General features: G+C 43.0%; 1 protein-coding gene across 4 annotated transcripts in view; it reads right to left on the bottom strand.

The window, feature by feature from the left end:
* The window catches only part of MAD1L1 (mitotic arrest deficient 1 like 1), a 350,909-nt gene that overhangs the window by 256,692 nt on the left and 80,193 nt on the right, over positions 1-14,024 (bottom strand). The gene's annotated exons all lie outside the window — the stretch shown is intronic.

Genomic DNA, 14,024 nt, shown 5'->3' with positions numbered 1-14,024 from the left:
AAGGCATCATAAAGTGGTATTAACACTTCATGTGATCTCTCCTTAGTTCTATAAAGGAGGTCTTCTCGAAGGCCACCCAAAAATTACCTTTATAGCAAGCTGAATGGCTTACACGGATCCCTTACACATACATACACATACCTGAAAAACTGTCCTTCCACTTGCCCAGTTTCTCTTTTTTTTCCCCAGATCTCTAAAAACTCTCTCTGCTAGCAGTTCATCCAATTCTTTTCCCCCTTAAATCTTTCAATGAATTAAAAGGCTCTATGTAAGCAGCAGCTCAATTTGAAGCTATTCATACACCAATTTAATAGTCTGTAAAACAGATTCTTTCCACTGTGGCCGTCAGGTGGAGAGGCTAATCGCGAAGGCTATAAATCTACTGTGAAAAATGACTAATTCAATAACTACAACACTACCAGGCCTCTGTGTGTCCCCCCTTCCCCCCCCCCCACCATTTTAATTAATTAGTTACACGGAGAATGGAACCTTTGCCACCGAGTAGAATGTAAGGGGTTGTGTTAGACTATTATGAACGGAGGGATTTCAAGCGCGTTGGTGTCTTGGAAAATCTCAACTTCCCCTGCAAAGATTTCAAAACACAGAGGAAAGAACCCAATTTTATGCATGATTATTCCTGGATAAACTAGCTGGGAACGACACCACTGAGCAAAGAGAGAGAGGAGAAAGACCGTGAGCGTCAGACGCAAAATTGGATTTGCAGGGAATTTTCGTCCTGACGCTGAACAGGATTCGTTGAGAATCCAGAACTGGCAGCAGCCCCAACATAACTCTGGAACGCCTCGAGCAATTTCAACCAAACTTGGTACACAGATGACTTACTCTCTGGAAACAAATACTGTGGGGATAAGACAACCCTAACACCCCTTGGTGTGTGTGGGTGTGTGTATGTTCCAGCATAACTCTGGAACGCCTGGGCGACTGAAATGAAAAGAAATGAGTTATATCTATAATGTCAAATCACGGTACTTTTGACAGTGATAGTGTGCCTTTTGGATTCAAGTTCTGTTAAGATACAGCCTGTTGTGCCTTAAAATGGCTTCTACTGTACAGCACAGTGGAGTTGCCATGGTAATGGCTTCACAGTACTCCACAAGGGGGCTCCCTCTGGTAAGGGGGGGGTTCGTTCTTGGGGGTAAAAAAACCCTGGGCAACGCCAAGTTATCAGGTAGTCTCTAATAAAATGGAACTTTGAGGAACTTCTAGCCTCGGAGTCTTCTTTCACTTTAAAGGGGGGGTGGGGTGGCAGAGACAGCTTTTCCAAGTGTCCACAGGGGACCCAGAGGCATTTTTTAAAAAAAGAAATAAATAAAAGCAATACAGGTAACCCTCGACTTACAACAGTTCATTTAGTGACCATTCAAAGTTACAATGGCGCTGAAAAAAAAACTGACTTAGGACCGTTTTTCACCCTTACGACCATTGCAGCATCCCCCGTGGTCATGTGATCAAAATTCGGCCGCTTGGCAACTGACTCACATTTATGACAGTGGCAATGTCCAGGGGTCATGTGATCCCTTTTTGGCGACCTTCTGAGGAACAAAGTCAATGGGGGAATCCAGATTCACTTAACAACCGTGTGACTAACTGAACAATTGCAGTGATTCACTTAAGAGCGGTGGCCAGAAAAGTCATAAAAATGGGGCAAAACAAATGTCTCGCTTAGCGACAGGAATTCTGGGCTCAACGGTGGTCGTAAGTCGAGGATTGCCTGCAGAGAGTGCGATCCGATGCTTGCTTTGAAGGATGCCCTCTTGCTGGAACTTTAAATTTACTGTGTTTCCCCGAAAATAAGATTGGGTCTTATATTAATTTTTTGCTCCAAAAGACACATTAGGGCTTATTTTCTGGTTAGGTCTTATTTTGGGGGGGAAATACAGTACTAAATGCACCTATCTGGGTGACAATCTTAACTGGGGCTTATTTTGGGGGTAGGGCTTATATTACGAGCATCCTGAAAAATCACGCTAGGACTTATTTTCGAGTTGGGTCTTATTTTCGGGGAAACAGGGGATTGTATCACCCATCTCGTTTTGGAGTCACTCTGGACAGCTCCAGAGATCAAATACAAAGGGTTAAAACATTGAAATAAACAGAGATTAAATAAATTTAAAAAAAGCAAACCAAACCAAACAAAGGATGGAAATGAGAAACTTCTACTTTTGATAAAATAATATTCTGTAAACAGCTAAGCCCTCTGCAGCAAATCTTTTAAAAAGGCCCAGCAACCTTCGTTACAGGTGTTTTGGCCTTCGGTCCCATAACGTGGGACTAAAAACTCTCCAAACGACGGGAAATCTCGAATTCTATGCTCTTTGATTCAACCATTAGAGAGCTGGGTATAAAAGCTCGAACCAGGATGTCAACAGCTACAGAAGAAACCCATTTATTGGCTGGATAAATGTCCCACTCATTAAAGGCCACACGATCTGAACCCTTTTCATTTTGTAGGTTTTTTTTGTGTGTGTGTGTTTTGTTTTTTTAAAACTCATAAAAAATTAAACCCTACATCTGATAGCTCCGTTGAACCCTGGCCTTGGTGGCATTTTCAGAAGCCTTTGCAAGTTCAAAGTATATTTTCCTGGCCTTAAAATAGAGAAGAGGGGGGGAAAAAAACCCCATTCCTGTTTATCGCCTCAATAACGTCCTTGGATGCTGTAAATCTAACGATTCGAACTAAGGGGGAAGAAACTTCGGGTTTTTAAAGTCGCTGGGACATGTCTTGCGGTCCCTTTTTATTCCCCTTTTCTTTGGAATAATTTCGAGGATAAAACTCCCTTTTTAAAAAAAAAAAAAATTGTTGTTAGCCTTGCCAAGTACGAGAGAACACAATGAATACAGACGCACTAAGATGCATTTTAATAGCTTCTTTCTCAAAAAAACACGCTCCGGGATATTCAAAATTTCATTTATCTTCGACAAGGATTTCTTTTAGGAAGTAATTCAAGCACCCTGAAGATAGAGAGAGTGTTTGATTTAAAATAAAAGGCTGCTATGCTTTAACTGCAGTGTTGGAAGATGAGAGAAACATTGGGTACGGTATTGGGGGGGGGAGACACAGAAGCTGGGGTTCAACTGGCCTCCTACCAGGACGCAGCTTCATCGACATGCCAAGGAAGATAAGCCAACTCTCCCAAAATTATAGCCGAGACAAGAACATCTAATGAAGTCAGCCGCGTGAGATGCGATCAAATGAAACGAAACTACAGAGGTGGAAGAAACATTAAAGTCCCGTTTCCTTGGTCCATGCAACAGTCTCAAGTTCTTTTCCAAACCAAGAGATCTGGAAGACGGTTCCTAAAATAGGTGGCCTTGGAAATATAAGAGATGGAGAATCTCTGGTTGAGGCTACCTTGTTAGGGTGTCAGTTCTTAGGACAACAGGAGGAGGGGGAGGGGGAGGAGGAGGAGGAGGAGGAGGAGGGAGGAAGGAGGAGGAGGAGGGGGGAGGGAGGAGGAGGAAGAAGAGGATGACAACTGTGGGGTCCTTGGTACTCTCTGAGCTTGGTTGTTTTTTTACAGACGTTTATGACCTAACTAAGCAACTTTATCAGTGCTAGAAGGGAGTGTGTATTTGTAGAGAGGAGGAGGAGGAACAGGAGGACGAGGAGGAGAGAGGAAAAAGAGGAGGAGGAGGAGAGAGGAAGAGGAGGAGGAGGAGAGAGGAAGAAGAGGAGGAGGAGAGAGGAAGAGGAGGACGAGGAGGAGAGAGGAAAAAGAGGAGGAGGAGGAGAGAGGAAGAAGAGGAGGAGGAGAGAGGAAGAGGAGGAGGAGGAGAGAGGAAGAAAAGGAGGAGGAGGAGAGAGGAAGAGGAGGAGGAGGAGGAGAGAGGAAAAAGAGGAGGAGGAGGAGAGAGGAAGAGGAGGAGGAGGAGGAGAGAGGAAAAAGAGGAGGAGGAGGAGAGAGGAAGAGGAGGAGGAGGAGGAGAGAGGAAAAAGAGGAGGACGAGGAGGAGAGAGGAAAAAGAGGAGGAGGAGGAGAGAGGAAGAGGAGGAGGAGGAGAGAGGAAGAAGAGGAGGAGGAGGGAGGGAGGGAGAAGAAGAAGAGGAGGACTGTGGGGTCCTTGGTGCTCTCTGAGATTGGTTATTTTTTTGCAAACGTTTCATGACCTAACTAAGCAACATCATCAGTGCTAGAAGCGAGAGGGTATTTGCAGAGAGGAGGAGGAGGAGGAACAGGAGAAGGAGGAGGAGGAGGAGGAGGTGGAGGAGGAGGAGGAAATGCTGGTTCCCCCAAGTTGTAGCAGGAGCTGCTTGCCTGCAGCTGGCTATTTCAACCATCTAATTCCGATTCTAAATGCTTCGGAACATAATTACGCTTTTTTTGCTTTCAAAAAACACAGAAATCAAAACAACTTAAATAAAATTGAGAATGAAGAAAGAAAATAAATAACAAAGATTGAAATAATTACTAATCAGAAGAAAGTCCCTGGACGTGGACTGGTGGAGCTACCAGCCATCTCTACCCGGTAATTTTTTTTTCTCCATGTTGCTTCTGATGAGTTTTATATTCCTTACATTTCATCAATTTGAATCACCAAATTCAATTTGCATCCGAAGATAAACAGAGAGAGAATGGTAAATACTCTCGCGTTTGACCTTGAAGTCAAAGAGAAGAAATCTTATCTTCCACAATTTCAACTCCGTCCAAGCTGTAATGAATAATCAAATTTGCCACATCAGATCTCAACCTGTAATCATATTTTCTTCACTCCAAAAATGGGTTTTGTTGCCAAGCCAATCTTTTCACATTGTTTACCTCCAAATGCGGTAGATAAAAAGTTGTGTTCATGTGTTGGGAAAAACCCCGAAATAAATCCTGGTGACAAAGAGTCTATTTACCTTAAAATCATTTCTTAGAAAGCAAAGATTGTAGAATCTAGGAAGGGTTAGGAAAGATGTGGGTTGCCCCAGTGCATCGTTTCCCTGGTTGCTCAGTCTTGAATCAGAACAGAACAGAATAACAGAGTAGGAAGGGACCTTGGAGGTCTTCTAGTCCAGCCCACTGCTGGAGTAGGAGATCTTATACCATCCCGGTCAAATGTTTGTCCAGTCTCTTCTTAAAAACCTTCAGTGATGGAGCACCCACAAGCCGTTCCTTTGGTTAATTGTCCTCACTGTCAGGAAATTTCTCCTTAGTTCTAGGTTGCTTCTCTCCTTGATTAATCAATCTATCGGAATAGAGGTGGAAGGGACCTTGGAGGTCTTCTAGTCCAACCCCCACTCAAGCAGGACACCCTACCACTTCAGACAAATGGATGTCCAATCTCTTCTTGAAAACCTCCAGTGTTGGAGCATTCACAACTTCTGGAGGCAAGTCGTTCCACTGGTTAATTGTTCTCACTGTCAGGAAATTTCTCCTTAGTTCTAAGTTGCTTCTCTCCTTGATCAGTTTCCACCCATTGCTTCTTGTCCTGCCCTCAGGTGCTTTGGAGAATAGCTTGACTCCCTCTTCTTTGGGGCAGCCCCTGAGATACCGGAAGGCTGCTATCATGTCTCCCCTAGTCCTTCTTTTCATTCAACTAGTCTTCAGTTCCTCTAGATTTGGGGCAGGTAATATCTCGTCATGGATCAAAACCCGATATCCTTCAAATGTCAACCCAAGGATGTTCCTTCTAATTTCAAAAATGTCTCTCTGTCCTAAGGGATTCCAAATAAAAATTCCACCAATGAAATAAGCTTGTATATTCACTAGAATCTAGTGACTAGGTAGTCCTTGACTTACAATAGTTCATTTAGTGACCATTCTAAGTTACAACGTCACCGTAAAAAGCGACTTATGACCATCTTTCGCACTTACGACCGTTGGAGCATCCCCACGGTCACGGGATCAAAATTCAGGCGCTTTGGCAACCGACTCACATTTATGACCGTCACATATGGGATCATGGGATCCCTTCTTGCGACTTTTTGATAAACAAAACCAGTGGAGAAACCAGATTCGCTTTATAAGCCTGTTGCTAACTGAGCCACTGCAAAGACAGGTTGCAACATGGGGCAGACCACTGTCTCGCTTAGCAACAGAAATATGGGGCTCCGTTCTGCCATTCTGGTCGTAACCTGAGGACTACCCGTACTGTAGTGCCAAATCTTAGTCCCTCTTAAATCCGAGGCACAAAATTTTGCTTCAGGGGTGTCCGAACAGCGGGGAGCGACACGCAAAAAAAAAAAAACCCCAACTTTTTGTGAGAACAACAAAAGGACGACGAGTGGCACGCTGTAATTGAGAGCCCGGGCATTTAATGGGAAAACAATCTTGTGCCCAAAATTAAATGCAGACAGCGTCGCGCGAGGCTGAGCTAACAAGCCGGTTGCAAACGCTCTTAATCGCGGGACGATGGGCCTATTTGAATGCAATCAGAAATAATTGGGAAAATAAACACGCTATGACAAAAAAAAAACCTTTAAAAACCAGCATCTCACTTCAGTTCCGGAATGCCACTCATGATTGCTACTAAACGCTCTTCAGGATGGTCCAGGCTGACCTTTTTATAATCAGGACTTCATCTTCAATGCATACGATGGCCCTTTCGCAGGATATTAGCATCGCCTTGTTTATCTGCGTGCGTTCGTTATTATTTGTTTTGTTTTGCTTTCATCGCCCCGCCGGCTACTCCTCGCAATTAAGAATTTTCTGAAAGAGCTTTCCAGATTAGAAACCGGTCTCCGAGGACTTCCTTTCCGAATTCTGAATACGAAACGAGAAGGCTTTAAACTTGAGTAAACAAAACACCGGCGTCGGCTTTCAGGGTGGCGAGTTTAATAATAACTGGGTACCTCCGTCGAGAGTATCTTGACGCGGGGTGGGGATCGCAAAACGTTGCCGTCCCAAAATTGTGGGGCTGCCGAACGAGGGTACCTTCGCCTGGGAACACCTTGAAGCATTAAGGCCTCCGGGTGACGCTGGCCATGCCCGCGTACGAGGGGGGGGGTCTGCTGGAGGGAAGCTCTGCAGAGAGGTTGGTGCTCAAAAGATGTGGCTGCAGTCTTCTCGTTGGAGAGGTTTTTATGAGAGTGAGTCTGGTTTAGCTAGCTATCTTTCGATTGGATCCCCTCCATATATTTCCATCAGGAGAGGGAGTCCTTCTACAGTGACTGCCTGCCTTGTTTATGAACCGTCCACGGTTACGATGGAAATCGAAACATATGATGAGCGATCCTTCTATATTCATCCCCCCCTTTCTCTGTCTGTCTACCTATCTCTCTATCTATCTACCTCTACATCCATCCATCCATCCATCCATCCATCATCTATCTCTTCTACATCTCTATTTATCTACCTCTATATCTATCTACCTCTTCATCCATCCATCCATCCATCCATCTCTATCTCTCTCTATTTATCTATCTCTATATCTACCTCTACATCCATCCATCCATCTCTATATATCTCTCTATTTATCTATCTCTATATCCACCTCTACATCCATCCATCTATCTCTATATCTCTATTTATCTATCTCTGTATCCATCCATCCATCATATCTTTATCTACATCTCTCTATTTATCTCTATATATATCTATCTACCTCTACATCCATCCATCTATCTCTATATCTCTATTTATCTATCTCTGTATCCATCCATCCATCATATCTCTATCTACATCTCTCTATTTATCTCTATATATATCTATCTACCTCTACATACATACATACATACATACATACATCATCTATCTCTTCTACATCTCTATTTATCTACCTCTATATCTATCTACCTCTTCATCCATCCATCCATCCATCCATCCATCCATCCATCCATCTCTATCTCTATTTATCTATCTCTATATCTACCTCTACATCCATCCATCCATCTCTATATATCTCTCTATTTATCTATCTCTATATCCACCTCTACATCCATCCATCTATCTATCTCTATATCTCTATTTATCTATCTCTGTATCCATCCATCCATCATATCTCTATCTACATCTCTCTATTTATCTCTCTATATATCTATCTACCTCTACATCCATCCATCCATCTCTGTATCTCTCTCTATTTATCTATCTCTCTATCTATCTCTACATCTTTTATCTCTCTCTCTCTCTCTCTCTCTCTCTCTCTCTCTACATCTGTCTATCTATCTCTAGATCTATCTACTCATCCATCCACCCACCCACCCACAAATACTCCTTGATTTGCCCTGCTGGATTTATTGCTGTGCACCTTGGTGTACACAGGGCTAGGCTGGACTATTTGCAGCCAGAGGCTGCTTGAGGTGTGTGTGTCCGGGGTGGTGGTTGTCATCATTTTGCTCTGCGACTTGCCAGAAACGTGGGAGCGTTTGGGGAAATTTGGAGCAATAAAGGGGCGGTTTGAACTGCCAGCTTTATCTGCCAGTGTTATCTCTGTGCCATGCCCCGGGTCATCACACAGAGGCTGGACATCTTTCAACGCATGCCATGGTGGCACTGCAACAACACCAGCGTTGTCATAACGCCTTTGGCGCCAGGGATACGGAGGAAAAGTCTGGAAAGGCCATGTTTATTTCCTCTTGCGACGATAACCCAACCTCCCAATTAGCAACCCCGATTCTCCCCGTACCCTACATCTCCTCCGATCAATACCGACACTTCAGCAGCCAGCCGGGAGATAGCTTAAGCACCCCACGCTCTTCGATCGACACATTATCATCTTCCTTTCTGCTTCCAATGGACTTGATTAATAAAGCCCATTCTTCTTGTTTATTTCCCTATTGATTTTGCTGTTCCTCCTCTTGGGAAGAGACGTCAATGCGGGCGGGGATTGCAAAGCGAGCTTGGGGGGGATCCGCCATCCCAACGGTGCCCACGAGCTTTTTTTTTTTTTAAAAAATAAAACATCCCTAGCGACTAACACAAAAAGCAAAGTGGGGCTGAAACACCCTTCCCACGCCGGCATCCTCGCAAAACAAATCCTGCCTCCTATTTTACAGGAGAAATCTTCCATCGGCTCAAGGCAGGAGCCTCCCGAAAAGTTCTCCAAAGTTAAAAATGATACCGTAGTGTTTCTTTTCCTACGAAATGAATCAAAGGATTTTCCCCAACACCCATCGCTGAGGGTTAACTGCTTATTAATCCATCATTTTCACCTTCCTCTGTTTTTCTTGGCTTGGGGGTACTCTCCCAAAGTTTAACACTTGACTTGGAAAACAATGCCACCTTCGTGCAGTTTATTTCCTCTTAAACTTTAAGCAGTGACTGAGATAGGAATGACCTTTAAATACTAGGGGTTTTTTTTTGTGTGTGTATAAAAAAATTACGGAAGTATACTCTGCTTACCCAGCATCTAGAATAAACAGCATGTTCCACGATTTGATCTATGAGAGTTACAAGAAAGAGGCTGGAGGGAGGATGGGCTGGATGGGATCCTTAGAACTTGCCAACTCATTAGAACACCGGACTCCGAATAACAGAATAACCGTTAAAAATTAATGCACGGTGAGTCATATATCTCTGTGGCAGCTCCTGCCCTCTGGAACGATTTGCCCCCGGAGATAATGAAGGATATCGGATCTCTGGGTCTTTCGCCGTGCCCTAAAAACTTTTCTTTTCCATCAAGCAGGGCTGGCGTGAAACCCCCCCCCCTTTTTTTTCTAGCTTTTCTAGTTTTTTAAATTGTCAATGGGTTTTAGTTTGAATGTTTTAAATTTTGGGGCCAAAGTCATGAAATTCTTTTAAAAAATTTAAATTTTGTATTGGTATGTGTTTTAGTTTGGCTGTGCACCGCCCTGAGTCCACTAGGAGAAGGGCGGTATACAAATTGAAATAAATAAATAAATAAATAAATAAATAAATAAATAAATAAATAAATAAATAAATAAAGAAAGAAAGAAAGAAAGAAAGAAATAAGAAAGAAAGAAAGAAATAAGAAAGAAAGAAAGAAAGAAAGAAAGAAAGAAAGAAAGAAGAAAGAAAGAAGAAAGAAAGAAAGAAAGAAAGAAAGAATGAAAGAAAGAAAGAAAGAAAGAAAGAAAGAAAGAAAGAAAGAAAGAAAGAAAGAAAGAAAGAAAGAAAGAAAGAAAGAAAGAAAGAAAGAAAGATCAGTTATCCTGGGTGGGTTGTGTTAATGGTTATTGATGGACCTGTATTTATCCCCAAATGCTGTTTGATGTCTACAGAATAACAAGAGTTGGAAGGGACTTTGGAGGTCCTCTAGTCCACCCCCTGTTCAAGCAGGAGACCCTATACCATTTCAGACCAATGGCTGTCCAATCTCTTCTTCAAAGCCTCCAGTGATGGGGCACCCACAACTTCTGGAGACAAGCTGTTCCACTGGTTAATTGTCCTCACCGTTGGGAAGTTTCTCCTTAATTCCAGGTTGCTTCTCTCTTTGATTACTTTCCATCCGTTGCTTCTTGTCCTGCCTTCAGGTGCTTTGGAGAAAAGGTGGAGCCCCTCTTCTTTGGGGCAGCCCCTCAAATATTGGAAGACTGCGATCATGTCACCCCTAGTCCTTCTTTTCATTACACTCAACTCATTAAACTCATCTTCGTTAAACTCAACTCAACACCACCCGGATGCAAACTGTTCCAAGAAGCCAAGAGTCGAACAGCTGAAGATCTGTTGACTTACTAAGAGTTGAAGTCCGTAAGTCTTAAAAGTTTCCAAGCTTGGACACCCCGGTTTTCCAAAATATTGAATTCCTCCAAGTGGAAGTGCCATTTTATCACTGCTTAGACACCTGCCTTCATTTACCCACATCAAAGAAGCCGAGGCAATTAAAAGTTGACATATAATGCGGAGGGTTCCCCATGAGAGATTCTGATACTCTCTCTTTTCGGACGATTCCCTTGGCGATTTAATTAGAGCCATTGGCTGGTCGGGATTTCATTACAAGTTTCACATTAATTGCCGTTTGTTGGTTTGCGGGTCTGTCAATTAAAGCTCACCAGCTGGGGGAAGAAATGTCTTTATTTTCCTTTTTGTTTGAAGGGGTGACAAACCAAATTTAAAAAAAATAATAAAAAGAACATGGAGTCGATTTCCAGTTTGTCGTGAAAATTTACGATCGCTTCAGAATGCCGTCAAGAGTTGAATGCAGCTAGTCCTCAACTTACGGCCACAATCGGCACCAGTTGTTAAGCAAGGCAGTTGTTAAATGCTAACCCTACAGCCCTTGCAGTTTAGTCACTGAAACGGCAAGGACTGGAAAAAACCGACTAGTTTTTCACACTTATGACCATTACAACATCCCCATGGTCATGGGATCGAAATTCAGCTGCTTGGCAACTGACTCGTATTTATGACGTTTGCGGTGTCCCGGGGTCATGTGATCCCTTTTTGGCGACCTTCTGAGGAGCAAAGTCAATGGGGAAAGCCAGATTCGCTTAACGACCATGTGACTCACTTAATGACCAAAGTGATTCACTTAAGAACAGTGGCCAGAAAAGTTGTACAATGAGGCAAAAGCCACGGTCTCGCTTAGCGACAGGAATTCTGGGCTCAGCGGTGGTCGTAAGTCGAGGATTGCCTGCAGAGAGTGCGATCCGATGCTTGCTTTGAAGGATGCCCTCTTGCTGGAAAGAAAGCTGAGCTGGGAGGCTACTGGGTGTAGGGAGCAGATAAGGAACATTCTCGCTTTTTATTATTCATTGATTAAATTTACCGTGTTTCCCCGAAAATAAGACTGTGGTCTTATATTAATTTTTTTGCTCCAAAAGATACATTAGGGCTTATTTTCTGGTTAGGTCTTATTTTGGGGGGGAAATACGGTACTAAATGCACCTATCTGGGTGACAAGCTTAACTGGGGCTTATTTTTGGGGTAGGGCTTATATTACGAGCATCCTGAAAGATCACACTAGGGCTTATTTTTCTGTTGGGTCTTATTTTCAGGGAAACAGGGTATTGTATCACCCATCTCATTTTGGAGTCACTCTGGACAGCTCCAGAGAGCAAATACAAAGGGTTAAAACCAGTGGTGAAATCCAAATTTTTTTACTACCGGTTCTGTGGGTGTGGCTTGATGGACGTGGCAGGGGAAGGATACTGCAAAATCCCCATTCCCTCCCCACTCTCTGTCCAGCCAGAGGTGGTATTTGCCGGTTTTCCAAACTACTGAAAATTTCCGCTACCAGTTCTCCAGAACCTGCTGGATTTCAACCCTGGTTAAAATATCGAACGTTGAAATAAACAGAGATGAAATAAATTTTAAAAAAACCAAACCAAACAACTCAATTGTGGGCTCAATTGTGGTCGTAGGTCGAGGACTACCTGTAAAAACTAGCAAGTACAGAATAGGCCCAACTGTGGATTGCAACTAAGGGGGGGGGGGTTGTTACTGGTTTAAATCTAGCAAGCAAATCATGCTAATTAGAGAGGAAAAATTTCCTATGTAGATCATTTCTTTGAAGGAAATGTCTTTAAGCTGCCACCATCTGTCTGTGGGATTATCGTTCAAACACTGTAGGCATCACAGTTCCATCTACACAACCCGTACATTCGTAATAAACAAAGGTGAAGAGAAGCATTTATTTCAGACAAAACTTTTAATGTGTGCTGGGGCCAGATGGATGCATATTGATCGCGAGACGTCGGAAACTAATTGTCTCATGAAAGCCGGGAAATTTTCGGGAGGGAATGACTTAAAAAGAACCTGCTAAATTCTGCAAATCCAGAGTCCCTCCAAATTAAAAAAACCAAAACAACAAACCCTCTCTAATCAGCGCAGATGCAGCTAGGCAATTAGCAGTAATGATTTTAAAACTCATCACCGAAGGTAACTAGGCAATGGCTTGTTAAACTTGGACAGAGAGCTTTATCAATTCTACCTGAACCGAAATGGGGACGATGGGATTTTAATCCCAAACTCTAGGCTAATCCCCAAAGAGTGCAAGACTTTGCAAATATCATCTATTTACATCAGGGGTCTCCAAACCGTGGCCCCTTGAAGTCCTGTGGACTTCAACTCCCAGAATTCCCCAGACTGGCTGGGGAATTCTGGGAGTTGAAGTCCACAAGTCTTAAAGTGGCCACAGTTGGGGGGCCCTGTATTACATTATGCAAGCTTTAATCTATTATTTTTTAATCTATTATAATCTTAATAATATGATTATATTAATCTATTATATTGTTATTTAACCTATTATAATCTATTAATACCATTTTATAATGCCTTGGTAAGGCCACACTTGGAATACTGCATCCAGTTTTGGTTGCCACGATGTAAAAAAGATGCGGAGACTCTAGAAAGACTGCAGAGAAGAGCAACAAAGATGATTAGGAGACTAAAGGCTAAAACATATATGAAGAACGGTTGCAGGAACTGGGTATGTCTAGTTTAATGAAGAGAAGGATTAGGGGAGACATGAGAGCAGTCTTCCAATATCTCAGGGGCTGCCCCAAAGAAGAGGGAGTCAATCTCTTCTCCAAAGCACCTGAGGGCAGGACAAGAAGCAATGGGTGGAAACTCATCAAGGAGAGAAGCAACTTAGAACTAAGGAGAAATTTCCTGACAGTTAGAACAATTAATCAGTGGAACTACTTGCCACCAGAAGTTGTGAATGCTCCAACACTGGAAGTTTTTAAGAAGAGGTTGGATAACCATTTGTCTAAAGTGGTGTAGGGTTTCCTGCCTAAGCAGGGGGTTGGACTAGAAGACCTCCAAGGTCCCTGCCAACTCTGTTGTTCTATTCTATTCCATCTCTTCATTCTCCTGCCGCTCTGAATTGCTAGTGAGCTGGGCGACTCTTTATTTGCTTTAATAAATAAATATATGACGAGTTTTCACCTTATTTCCGATGGTGTAATCCTGGCTGTATTTTCAAAGCTCTGAACAAACGGATCAGTTCGCGAAGGAGTTTTGAGTTTTGTTAGCACAGACCTGGAACAGTACTTATGGGTCCCACAGCACAGTCAATTGTTAAACTAGAAATCCAGATTACTTTCCAATGGGGGCGTCGAGATATATGTCAGTTACAGATTACAGATTACCAGAGTTAGAAGGGACCTTACAGGTCATCTAGTCCAACCCCCACTCACCCAAGCAGGAGGCCCTACACCATTTCTGACAGATGGC

This window comes from Pantherophis guttatus, chromosome 14, assembly GCF_059756535.1.
Source record: "Pantherophis guttatus breed Tessera chromosome 14, ASM5975653v1, whole genome shotgun sequence".
NCBI lineage: Eukaryota > Metazoa > Chordata > Lepidosauria > Squamata > Colubridae > Pantherophis > Pantherophis guttatus.
This window is presented reverse-complemented; position numbering and strand designations above follow the sequence as displayed.